Source organism: Rattus norvegicus, chromosome 3 (genome assembly GCF_036323735.1).
Source record: "Rattus norvegicus strain BN/NHsdMcwi chromosome 3, GRCr8, whole genome shotgun sequence".
Taxonomy (NCBI): Eukaryota; Metazoa; Chordata; class Mammalia; order Rodentia; family Muridae; genus Rattus; species Rattus norvegicus.
In genome coordinates, this window is record NC_086021.1 from 22967938 (window position 1) to 22981447 (window position 13510).

The 13510-nt window shown below is 44.9% G+C and overlaps 1 long non-coding RNA gene across 1 annotated transcript in view; it reads right to left on the bottom strand.

Annotated features, from left to right (window-relative positions):
* The window catches only part of LOC120101881 (uncharacterized), a 64036-nt gene extending 51931 nt beyond the window's left edge, over positions 1-12105 (bottom strand). Inside the window, exons 1-2 of the long non-coding RNA XR_010064713.1 lie at positions 11549-12105; positions 9715-9999 (exon numbers count right to left, since the gene is read on the bottom strand). This is a non-coding gene — a long non-coding RNA (uncharacterized LOC120101881). The remainder of the gene's footprint in view (positions 1-9714; positions 10000-11548) is intronic.
* Between the last annotated feature and the right edge of the window lie 1405 nt (positions 12106-13510).

Here is a 13510-nt window from a genome sequence, read left to right on the forward strand (position 1 = left end):
CATCCATGCATCCAACATCCTTGCATCCATCCATCCATGCATCCAACATCCATGCATCCATCTATCCATGCATCCAACATCCATGCATCCATCCATCTATGCATCCATCTATCCATCCATCCATCTATGCACCCATCTATCCATCCATCCATCAATGCATCCATCCAGCATGCATCCAGCAAGCCATGCATTCATCCATCTATGCATGCACCCATCCATCCATTTGTGCATCCAGCCAGCATGCATCCAGCCAGCCAGCCATGCATCCATCCATCCATCCATGAATCCAACATCCGTGCATCCAGCAAGACATGCATGCATCCATCTATGCATCCACCCATTGCATACTGCAGGCAACAGTCAGTCAGGAAGCAGCTGATCAAAAGGCATCCTTACTTATTTCACAGCCAAACTCCCTTTCCTTTTCAATCTCTTTACAATACGAGTTATCTTGTCACATTGCCAATGAAGAAAGAGACCCAGGGGCTTGCTTAAGGTCAGGCAATGATTAATGATGGAAGCCAGCCAGACCCAACAGCTCATCCCCTGCAATAGACAGTCATCTGAACTCTACCAAACAAGCCATTCCAGGACACCTGCTCTGACCCAATCGCCCTTCCCAGGCTCAGCTCCACTAAGCCCTCTACACAGTGTTTAAGGGTCCCCACTCCTACTAAGTGCTTTGATGCTGTGTCCATATTTCCCTGCACCAAGAAAATCCTAACCAGCAAGCACTGCCTCCTGGGGGTCGAGGACTGTGATACCATGCGGAACCCCTTCCATCCTTCAGCACCCACTATGTTGGTTTTCCAGTATGTCTTTGGCTCCTGTTGGTTGTCTTGTTTGGCTTTGGCCTCCACTCACTAACCCATCTGAATATTAATTCATCGGGGTTGGGTACCCGCTAAACCACATTATGTTTGATGCTGCAGTCAGGACAAAGCCAAAAAACTATGCCCCAGGAGCCTGAATTATAGGAGAGAGAAACAGCCAGGACTGGAGTTTTAGGAGAGTGACTGGGGACAGGCATGGTGGCAGAGGCCACAGAAAAAGGAGAGTGTCCAGGACATCAGAGTGGGGTTGGGTAGCATCACGGTGGCAGCCAATGAATGAAGATAAACACTGTGGGAGCCAAAGCAGACCTAGATGAGAGTTGGAGTCTGAATTAACACCAGGGTGACTGTGGAATTACTCCCTGATATTTCATTTACTGAGTTTCAAAGGGACCTTTTCTGCCATTACCACCTTCTTCCACCAAAGAATTAGTTAAGGGATGCTCCACTGTGTTAGACTCTGTAGTTGGCTTCTCTCACTAGATCATATATGCTTTACAATTTAATAGGGAACTGGGGAGACATTTCTCTTACAAATACTTGCTTTATAAAGACGGTGGATGACAAGAAGGAAAAGAAATCACTTACTGGTATCATTACCTCTTCATTTTGCTAAACAAGACAAACTGACACAGCAAGAACCTCAAAACTGAATACAAGGAACGAATGTGTCCTTTTGTTTTTTTTTGCCTTGTTCTAGAACATCTCAAATGTTACTTTTACCTTTCTGACACGTAATGCTAAAGTACAGCTTTGAGGTTTGGATAATAAGTCAAAGAAATGCAGATATTAATATGGTTTCAAATAAAAAAACTCTGTAGCTTCTCTGTATTCTCTAAATGGAAGAGTCTGCTTACCTTCCTTGTTTTTCAAAAAAAAGTTCATGAATTCAGTCCCCACATTCTACATTTGTTGTAGCTGTAGTCCTCAAGTATGTCATCTGCAGGGCTTGACCCTATCCAGAAAGGTCAAACCCTCTAAGTTTCCAACTCAGGTACACGAAGAACATGCATCATCCATCATCAGTCAGGGTAGGGCCAGAGGCTGCAAAAGCTTTATTTCAGTCACAACAAAGTTCAAGTAGGAGATAAAAAGCTGAACTAATAATCCCATCCTTAAATAACCAACTGTGGAGGCTCCTGGTATGGTGGCCACAATCAACTTCACAAGATAAGGGAGAACCAAGGTTCTAAATTTACAGAAATTCCATATGATAAGGGCTATCTACATGTGGAGATCAGAAGGCAGTGGGGAGGAGGTCTGGGAAGAAGTGAGGAGGCTGTGATGGGAGAGCCCGACTTTTAACCTGGAGATCTGCACATGTAGTGCCTTATTTGCTCTATGTCTTTTCTGTGTCACCTTTTGGCGAAGCACTCACTTCAGATGGCAAGTTTTTAATTTCCTCATCCCCACTAAAAGAGGCAAATAACAGAGGAGAAACCAACAAAAACTTCCTTTTAGTATAGTTTATGATCCCAAAGTACACTCTGAAAGAGTTGAGCTGCTTGAAATCTGCCACACATGAACCCTTTGTCAGGGCTACAGACTTCCACACAGAATCGCTAAGAAGCCACTTCATAGGCTCTGAAGAGCCCCTCCTTAGAGACACCCTCTGTCTGACTCTTTTCCAAAGGGAAAGGCCCTCACATTCCCAGAGACAAGTTTTCCAAGAGTCCTCCACACCGGTTCTGAAGGTAAGCCCTCAGTTGCACTGCCAAAACCTGTACAAGAGTCATGGCCTCCCAATCTCCCCAAAGAGAAAGAGAGAGTGCCAGCTAGGAGAGGAGCTCTCCACAGGGTGGGGAGCAGTACAAAGAGGATCAGGTCAGAGTTGCCCAGCTGCAAGGTCTCCAGTTTCCTGTTCAGACAGAAAACCAGAAGGCTTCTTAAACATACCATCCAACAAGGGTAAAACATCAACCAGCAGAATGACATCTTTACAGCAAGGGGTTTGTCTATTCAGCCTTACCAAAATGATAACAAAATAAGAAATGAGGTGATTCCTTCCTGGGGGACAAAGTTCAATGCTCAGTCTTCTTTAAGGACACATCCTCTGGAGGTGTAAGGCCACTGGATTCTGGCCTCTGATGTTTGGTGTGAACACCAACCACCACTTTGTATGTTACTTTTTCCCCATTCCCATGGGGACACTGATGTGCTTGGGGTATTCCAAATTCACCCCTGTACTGCAGAGTTAAGAGAATGCCTAATGCTTTCACGATGGCATAGTGTATCCTCCTTCATATGTAGTCTTCAAGGACACCTAAGCAGTTTTCTTCAACCCATTTTCATATACCTAGTTATTCTCTATCCTCTCTGTCTTCACTGACATGTGGTAAATTACACACGTACCGTTTCTGTGGACTCTAGCTTCAAAAATTAAAAGCTCCAACTAAATCCAAAGTTCTTGATCAACAACTGTCACCTCTGCACCAACTCAACACCCACCATTCTATGTTAAAGCATCCAGGGAGCAGCTGTGAAGCATACTATTAGCTGTCAATCTGACGCTATTTACAACCATCCAGGAAACAGTCAACAGGCATATTTATGATAAAGTATCTTGATTAGATTAATTAAGGAGGGAAGACCCACCCTAAATATAGACACCACCATTCCCTGGGCTCAGGCTTGCACTGCATACAAAGAAGAAAGAAAGCTTAGAAACAACACCCATCTTTCTCTGCTTCCTGGCTACAGATACCATGTTTCCATCCTTTTCTGAAGCAACTTCCACGCTCCCATCCCTCTCCCAGGATGCAGCCCAGACTAGGGCAAGCTCTACTACCACTCACACTCGGTTCCCATTCCTGTGGTCCTTCCAACCCAAATGAAATTCCTCGTCAACAAAAACCTTCGACATACTATCTAACTCAGTTCTAGATAACACCCTCTTCCCCAGTGAGAACACAACAGCCTTCCCCTGACACCAAAAACACACAGAGCAAAAACAACAACAACAACCACAACCACAACAAAACAACAAAAAACGGTACCATTCATTACTCAGATCTTCCGGCCATAACCTCTTTGCTCTATGAAGTGACAGTTTAAGAAATCTCAGATTAACTAAATGAACAAACACTTTATTTGTCCATTTTTGTAATGCAGTTGCACCATGCCATTCTAGCATGCCAGGTAGAACACTCTGTCATACCCAATTTGAACATCCTGGAGGGAATGAAGAGAGCAGAAACATTTCACGCTGTAAAGGTATTATTCATCTGATGTCATTTCTAGTGACTACTATTAATATTACTATACCGGATGTAAGAAAACTATGTAGAGATCACAGAATCTTCCAGGCAAAGGAGATTGTTGTGTGCCAAAATCTACCTCAAAAATAAAAAAAAAAATCTATCAAAGCAAGAGTTCAATCCCACGGTCTTCAAAGTATTCAGAAGAGCCTTCCACAGGAGTAATTGAAAACACATCTTGTGCTCAAAACCTCATCGAATGGAACAAGTCCTGAAGCCCATTCACCCTATGGCAATATCTGAAGAACAATATGGATGTTTGGAAAAGTTAAAAAACAAGAAAGCTACAGAAATTTCCCCACCAAATTCCCCTACAAAAAGATAAGAAAAACAAAGGGGAAAAAACCCAAAACAGTAATTTGGAAAACCCTCCACTTAAAAAGTACTTACAGAGAGGGCCAGAGAAGGCTCGAAAGGTAAATAAATCCCTTGCCTTCAAATCCGAGTTCAGTTCCAGGAACCCATGTAAAAGGAGAGAACTGGTACCGGGAGGATTTCCTCCCAGTCTCTGCATGTACACCCCGCTACGTGCACACATAAATCATACAAAACCATATACCATACATGTCCTACACACATACCATACACACACCCCACATATATATCATGCACACACAAGTGGCCTCAATGCAGTATGCACATACCATACAAACACCACACACTCACACACAACATGCACACACCATATGCATATAAACACACCATACAGACACACACAAGCACACACATTATGCACATACACACATCATACCCATAAACCATACACAGACACACACATCACACACACACATATACAAACACACACATAATGCACAAATGCAGACATAAATACACATCATGAACATGCAGACACACAATTTCATATACAGCATTAACATAGATTATTTACATACACACTCACCATACATAGACATACATATTCACATGTAGCACGTAAATATATATGTACACATACATGTACACACACAGAGAGAATAAAATGAAATAAAACAACCAAGTTCTTACATAAAGGAGTTCTACCACAAGATCGTTACATGGCAGGAACAACACATCGCCTTGGTTAATTCTCATGACAACCCTAAAAAGTCAGCACTACCATGTCAATCTACAGCTTAGAAAATGAAGACTGAGGGATTGTGTCTTCCAAGACCACTGCTGCAAGTGTTTTCTGCCTTGTTCCTGACTTCACAAGTACCTGGAAGGTGTAATGAAAGAATTACTGTGCCTATGGGTGTTGCTCATTCATGAAGGACATACTTAGCTAACCTTCCTGAGGACTTGTGTTCAAGTCCCAGAACTGCAAAATTGAAGGAAGAGCTGGGAAAATGGTTCAGTGTGTCACCTGAGTTTGATCCCTAGAATACACACTGAACAAAAACAGTCATGGTGTCTGTCAGTCCCAGATCTGTAGTCCCATAGGAAGGAAGGCAGCTTCGTGAGCTTCATCATCCAGCAATCAATCCTGGCTTAGCTGCTGAGTACTGGGTCAGAAGGAGGTGTGCCTGAACATGATTTGAAAGGGAGCTGGATAGAGTGCTCAGCAGGTTAAAGGCACTTACTTCGGAAGCCTGATGACCAGAGCTCAATTCCCAGACCCCATGAAGGAGGATTAGCAGAGAGCTGACTCTGAATTTGTGTTGTGACTACCACAGTGTCAAAGCATGCACACGTACACAGAACAAATAAATAATTTTTAAAATGTGGATAGTGCCTAAGGAATGACACTCAAAGTTCTTCTCTGGTCTGCACACACGTGCATCTCCACACAAATGTGAGCAATGCATGAATGTCTGTGTGTGCCTGCACATGCGCACACATTCACAGACACACACAGAGACACAGGTACCGCATGCACGGACACCAAAAGGAAACTGTCAAAGACAGTTTCTAATGAAAGGTTGCTAATGAAATGAGAATCCTAAGTAGTAAACTCATCTCTCTCGGGTTGTAACCTTCATGTCAAATAAACACTAAAACACTGGGGACCCACCACAGCCTCAAGACCCCGGAGCCTCAGTGCAAATGCTTCTTGCTCTAATTTTTGTTTGTTTGTTTGTTTGTTTGTTTTTTCTGTTGCAAGAGTCTAGCTAATTTTCCTTGGGAGCAGCAGAACATAATTTCAAAGTGAGGTTGTCATCAGAAGCATCCTTCACAGCAACTTCACTCCAGTTCACACTTCCTTTGAATATGGCTCCAAGAACTATCCTAGCACCAAAGCCGCAATGAACACTAAAACGCTAACCTTATTTATTAGATGTCTTCAGAAAAAGTGCAGCGATTGTTACTGTAACTACTTATATGATTCGTGTACAGGAAATGGGTCTTGCATGGAAAGTGTAAGAAAGGGGAAAAGTATGTCTTCTAAGGTGACTTTGCCTCACTTAAGGCAGATTTGGAAATTATTTTCTCTTCTGTGATATAAACAGTAATTACTGTACTTATCCTGTGGGACTGTGTCGAGAAGACAGTATAAAACACTCCTGCAAGAAGGTAAGGAGAGGGGGGCAGAGGGATGGCTCCCTGGTTGAGATCATTGGCTCTTCTTCCAGAGGACCCATGTTCATTTCCCAGCACTCACATGACAGCTCACAACTGTAGGTAATCCGGTCCAGGGTATTCCACGGGCACTGCATGCAACGGTATGTAGGCATATGACCCATGTGCATAAACACAATTTTAAAAATTTAAAGAGAAGTCTGATGGTGTGAACAAACAGACTATTTAACAGTTGTCTAAGTAGTTTGCCCTTCGAACCTTACTAACTAAGGTCACCAGAAAGACTGTGGCTCAGCTAGTAGAGTGCCTGGTCAGCCTGCACTCTCAGTTCCATTCCCATCAAATGGGTAGGGTGTGATGCTGCACACCCACTATCTCAGCACAGGTCAGTCAGGTCAAAAGGATCAGAGATTCAAGATCATCCTCCATTATGAGGTTTGAGGCCAACCTGAGATGCATGGGGTGGGGGGATCAAAAGCAAAACAAAAGGAACAACATAAACGTCAGACTCCCCACTTCAAATCGTTCAAGGCTGCCTACTTCCAGGAACCAATTGCAGTCCTCAGAGGGGACAACATTTCTACACTTGAGTGCTCCTGCATCAGATCCCAACACCCTGCTCTTCTGAAAGACACTGTGCCTGCCATGCCCCTAGTACATTAACCTCCAGCGCAGAGGCTGAAACATACTCTGCCTTCTATCCTGGAGAAATTGCTTACTCACTGAAACCTACACAAATGGAATCCCTGAATCAAGATGGGTTAGGAGGAAGCTCTAGCTGGAGAGTCTACCATATTACCCCAACAAAAGGTTATCAGTGGTGTTCCTACACAATGTAAGAGAGGCCATTCAGAGTAAGAGCATTCTGCTTAGAGACTATGTCTATTTCAGTGCCGATATAAGGAAAATGTGTAATAGTAGTTTCTGAATTAACAAATATCGACTATGTTCAGATAGAGATTATATATGATATATATGACTCTGCATATATAACCCTAACCCTAACCCCTTACTCCTAACCCTAAACCCTAGCTCCTAACCCTAACTCTGTGACATAGATTTTTTTAACATTACAGGAGAAGCTGGGAAGGCAGCACACCCTATGAAGTGCTTGCTATGCGTGCATGAAGTCCTGATTTGAATGGCAGCACCCAGATCAAAAGCAGGTCGTGGCAGCACACTTGTAATCTCTGCTCTGGAGAGAAAAACAAGCAGATCCCTAGGGCTCACTGGCCAGCAAGCCTATCGTAAATGGGGAGCCCCAGGTCCCAGAGAGACCCTGAATAAAAAGACAAGATGACTCCCATGCAAAGACATTTAAAGTTGACCTCTGGTTCACACATGCATATGCACACATGCATATGCACACATGTGCATGCAAACCCACAGACTCACTCATAAATTAAAAATTTAAAAAAGACTGTAAGAAAATAGAAATATTAGAATTGGCGACCTAGTTGCTTGTATTAGAAAAGTTTATTTTTTTCCACTATAAGCTTGTTATACATGATATTAGATAAACGTTTTAAAAAGAATGTATGAATGAATGACTGAGCGAATGAAACCTAACAGTGGGGCCTGTCTTCTCTAGCCCTCTAGCTGGCTGGCCTGCACCAAGGAAGCAGTGTTTGAGTTGAAGGTATTCTGTTGAACTGTAATTGAGATGTCAAAGCCAAGGCATTACAAGGCTAGTAAGTAAACAAAACTGGATGTTAACCTGTCAAGTAAGAAACTGTAGCTTCAAACAATTTCTCCATCTCTGCTGGTGCAGGCTTTAGGAAAACATGTCTCTTCCTTTAATTTCACAGAACAAACTCAGGAACAATGGGCAAGCTCTTAGGGAAGACATCACTTCTGTAGCTCAGAGGCACTAGGGAAGTTAAAGCAAACACAGATTTGCTCCAGGTCTATGGCATTTTACAGCCAGGTGGAATTTCACAAGAGGACTCTGTCTCTACCTACACCAGGAATGAGGCCATTTACCCTCACCCACCCATACCCGCTTCACATGTTGCCAAGACCAAAGCCAGAGCAGAGTTGGTGTTTTCTCCAGGGAGACTGCAAAGCAGGCTCCTGCAGATTGAAGTATGTAAACTGTTACAAAGGCAATGTGGAGAAAGCTACAGGGAACTTACTAAGAAGTTCATGGCATGCTTGCTCACTCTCCTGTGATGTCAGCTCAGGCTGTGCAGTGTTTTGACACTTTAAAAAGTGTTGGCTTTGAAGAGGTGGCTCAGCTCCTTGTAGTCCTTTCAGCATGCTAGCTCAAATCTCTGTATCCATTGTCAGTCAAGCAGTTCACAACTGTCTGGATGTAACAACTCCAGCTTCAGGGGGCCCAAGCCCTCTTCTGGCCCTACCAACACAAGCAGACAAAGAGAAAGACACACACACACACACACACACACACACACACACACACACACGAATAAAATATAAGCCTTATAAGGCATTTTATAGTATTGATTATAGTAAAAATGTCACGGGAGCAACCTTAATGACCACTAGGAAGGGTGAGATTTTATAAGGTTGTAATAAATGTTACAGAAATACACTGACCAGAGCATACTAAACAGCAGAACAAGCAAGTGAAACAGTAATATGGGCACTGTGGACCCACTGTTGTCAACGGCAACAATATTAAAGAAATAAATAGAAATGTACACACGAACCTACAGGATATTTTTGGTTTCTCCAGACAGGGTTTCTCTGTATTCTGTCCTGGAACTCACTTTGTAGACCAGGCTCGCCTAGAACTCACAGATATCTGTTTGCCTTTCTGACTCTGCTGGGATTGAAGGTGAGTGACACCACACCCAGCTCATACAAAAAAAAAAAAAAGTTGTTCCTTTTTAAATTTCCCAAATATTTAATTTTTTGATGAATATTTCATTAGAACTATTTGTGTATTTATAGGTGATTCCAGAAAAAAACAAAACAAAAAAAACTGTATAGTGCCTTAAGTTCCCTCAGGGTTTTTGGTATCTGCACCTTACTCCCTCATTTTACTAAGCGATTTTCTTAGTGTTGAGGAGCAGAATCAAGGGAATGCTTCTTAGCCAATGCTTAGTTTCCTTTTCAAGCCCAACCCTTCTGTTTATGCAGCTGCAGGGTACACCTCTGCTTACCTCTCCAGACCATGCAGCCCCAACCAAGCTTGTCCTCCTCCTAGGCGCCCACTTGCTCCCAGGTGGCCAGGAAGAAGTGGGTAGCGGGGAAGCCTGTGCACAGACTCAGCCAGACTCAGCACAGCTCAGGAGGTGTCCTCCATACAGGGTCCGGCCACAGTTGTGACTCGAGTGGATGTCAGCCAGGAATGGGGCGATGGCTGGGAAGTCAGTAGGAAAATCATCAACGACATATTAAGTCTCCCTGGGTAAGTCCTGGGTGGAGATGATCCCATTGGTGCCCACCTACAATAAGACCACAGGGCGGTGAGACAGTTCAGCAGGTAAGGGCACTCTGCTGTCAAACCTGATGACTTGAGTTTTAGGACCCGACAGAAGGTGGGATTAAAAAAAAACTGGTTGTGAAAAGAAAATTATATGAATTCTAGGTTTAGAAATATAAAATTAGGGGTTGGGGATTTAGCTCAGTGGTAGAGCGCTTGCCTAGGAAGCACATAGGCCCTGGGTTCGGTCCCCAGCTCCGGAAAAAAAAAGAACAAAAAAAAAAAAGAAATATAAAATTAAAAGAGTTAGGCCCAAAAGCCACAAACTCAGGGCTAAGCCCTGCCGCCAGGAATAACAGGCCATAAAGATAAAGAAAAGGAATGCAAAAACCAGCTCAGGCTATCGAGGACTGAGCCATAAACCATCCAAAGACATCCCCCCAGCTTACTCAGAGTCATACTTTAACCAGATGTCCTCCAGACCTTGATAAGCCCCTACTTGTGCTTTTCAGCCATTGTGTCCTGCAGAGAGCATTCCAGGAAACCGGGCAGCCCAAGCCTAACCAGAGGTGTTTCAAATACAGATGCTTCATCAATTTTGACAAACTTTTAAAAATAATGAGGACCTGAAGACCCTACCCTTCTCCTGATTTAGTAGCTCTGTTCCAGGAACCAGGGGGCCATAAAACCTTCTGGCGTCCCCTTATCTCCTGGAGCCATAAAACAATCTTGTAACTTGTGGTGCATTCCCCTTTGACATCCCCCATCCCCTGGTGCTCACAGCCTCTGCCTTTAAATACTCTTTTTCCCAGCCTCTCGGGCCTACACCTCTGTCTCCTGTGCGGGATACGTGTCTGCCCGGAGATCTCTGTAATAGGCCTCCGTAATAAACCTCACCTTTGCTTATTACATCCAAAATGGTCTCTCTGTGTCTGGGGTCCGAGATTTCCCAAGACTTGAGTAAGGGTCTCTCTGCGTGGGATTTTTCAGTTGTTCTCTGCTCTTCACACGCATGAGGTAGCACGTGAATCCCACCCCACATAAACATTTTTAAAAGGGGAAAACGGTGGTCACTCAAACTGGTGGTGGGCAACCACCAGTCGAACGCACCTACGGTCCGAGTTCTACTTGAGTCAAGAAGACACCCTACTCTTGGCAGGTTGAGACACATCCAGGGTAACAAACTCAACTTTGGCGACAGTGCTCAAGTGCACTGCGACTCACAGTTGCGGCCACTCTTGAACCCGTTCATATTTCTCCACCACTGCACACCTTGAGCGCCATGTCCTTAATTAGATTGCTATGCCTGCGTGCACAGCCTCCCACCGCCCCTAAACACAAACCGCACTAGCTGCCTCAATTTCATCTTCCTGCCTGGGAAGTCGAAGTAGAGGGGGACGGTTCCAGCTCGCCCTTGAAATGATCCTTATTCCTCCACAGTAGGGATCAAGAAGCTGCTAAGTCTGGTCCCCAGCGGCAGTGACAGTTAAACATGGAGGTTAGTTGCTCAGCACCCTGGGAAGAAACTACAACCCCACACCAAGCCTCACACTTCTGCGAGCAGAACTTACGTAGAGGTTGCTGAACTGGACACCATAGAAGCTACTTCTACATACTGCTAGCTTCACAGCCGCGGAGCTTTCAACGTCGCCCTCCTGCAGCAGCCGGTCTCCCCACGACTCCCCGTAAGGAAAGAGCTCTTCAGGATGCAGAGCCCCGGCTCGTGACAGCAGCATCAGCACCAGGAGCAGCGATAGCTGTGATGGCGGTGCCAGCCGCCTGGCTGTCCCCTCCCAAGACATGCTCACCCCTCCCTGGCTCTGCCCTCCATACCTTGAGTCTCTGAAGGCCACTGTGCCCGCCAGACACCCACTTGGACCTTTGGTCTGAAATGCGAACCCAAACACCGCGCTGATTGGCTAAAGCTCTCGGCCACTGACCAATCAACGACTCTGAGAAAGTTTGCCAGCGGCCACTGCAACTGGCTCTCAATAGGTTTTCTAAGACTGCTGTAGTTTGGTGGAGCAGCCAGCCTGGGAAGGTGAGACTGTTGGCCAGATCTGGTCTGGGCTGTCCCAACTACTCCTGGGCTACCCACAACTCTCCAGTATGGGTTATGACGTTGTAGGAGGTGACCTCATGAGCTAGAGGGACACTCAGCGTGCTGGCAGCTGGAGGCTGTAAGCAACTGTGCACTCTAGGTTGACAGAGCGAGGGAGAGTAATTAGATTACACACTGGAGTTTTCTCCCTGCCCTGGCGTCCCGGGTACCCCTCCTGCAAGAGGCCAGGCCTTCTGATAAAGATTCAAAGGAGCTTTGTCTCTATCCCAGAACTGTTCTGCTCCACCCACATTTCCTGCTGAGAAGCATGCCTTTGTGAAAGGCTGACTCCCAAACTCTATCCCCAATCACTGGCTAACCTTTGGGAGGACACTGCCACCCTCTGAATGTCCTCCCCAGCTATTTACCTTCCCTGGGGCAAACCACCCCAGCGCAGACTGTGAATCTCACTTTGTTGTGACACCATTCTATTGGAGCCTAGAGTGAAGCTGTCTGGCACCAGGGCAGGACAACTGAGTGTTTTCTCCCAAAGTAAAGGAACTGCCCTAGCAGGAGGCCACAGAGTCCATAATCCCAGTTGCCCTGTAGGGCTGGAAACCTCCCAACCTGGAAAGCAGCTGGACCTGTGTTGGGGAACCCCCTCCACCATAAACATCCCCTCTGCTCTAAGTCTCAGGAGCCAGATGAGGTTTTATTACCATTTTATTATCAGGAGCATGAAATTTCCCACATACAGCCAGTTTTCTCTCAGCTAGGCCCACCCCCCACGGGCTCCTTAGAAGCAAAGGTAGTTTTTTAAAAAAGCCTTAGAGATACTTTAAAGGACTCCCAAAACCAGCTTTCTTGTTGTGTTTATTCCTAGCCATGTAATTCTTAATTATTTATATGTTATTTAATATATTTCTTTATTATTTGGCTCCAAGGGGCCAAACGCTAAAATCCTTGAAGATACTAGACTGACAGACTCCGAATCAAGAAAACAGAAAAGGCCCAGAGCAGTTTGTCCCCAAAAGCTGGAGAGAGCTATGTTTTCTCCCTCAGAAAACAAACTGAAGCTTGCACTTTTTTTTTTCTCATTTGCCCCCCTGTGACCAAGTATTTACATTTTGCTGAGGACAAAATGGTGTCTCAGAGGCAGGAGGCTATTTGACTTGTCCAAAGTCACCTTATTTACTCTTCCACCCACAGTACATTCTGACTCTGGCTCACCATCCCTCCATTCTGCATAACAATAGCTCTGACATTGACTGGAGGTCTAGCCTACAAATTAGAGGCAAACCAAAATACAAGATGGAATCCCCACAGCTTCATTTCCTAGTGTTTGTTCTCTTTCTTGTATAAATGCCCATCCTCCCATGCACTCCTACTCTCCAACAACACACCCCTGCCGACCTGAGAAGGGTCGGCTAGCTTGTGAATTCTGACCAACAGAATGGGGCCATAGTGTTCAGAATTCACTTCAATGGCCTTT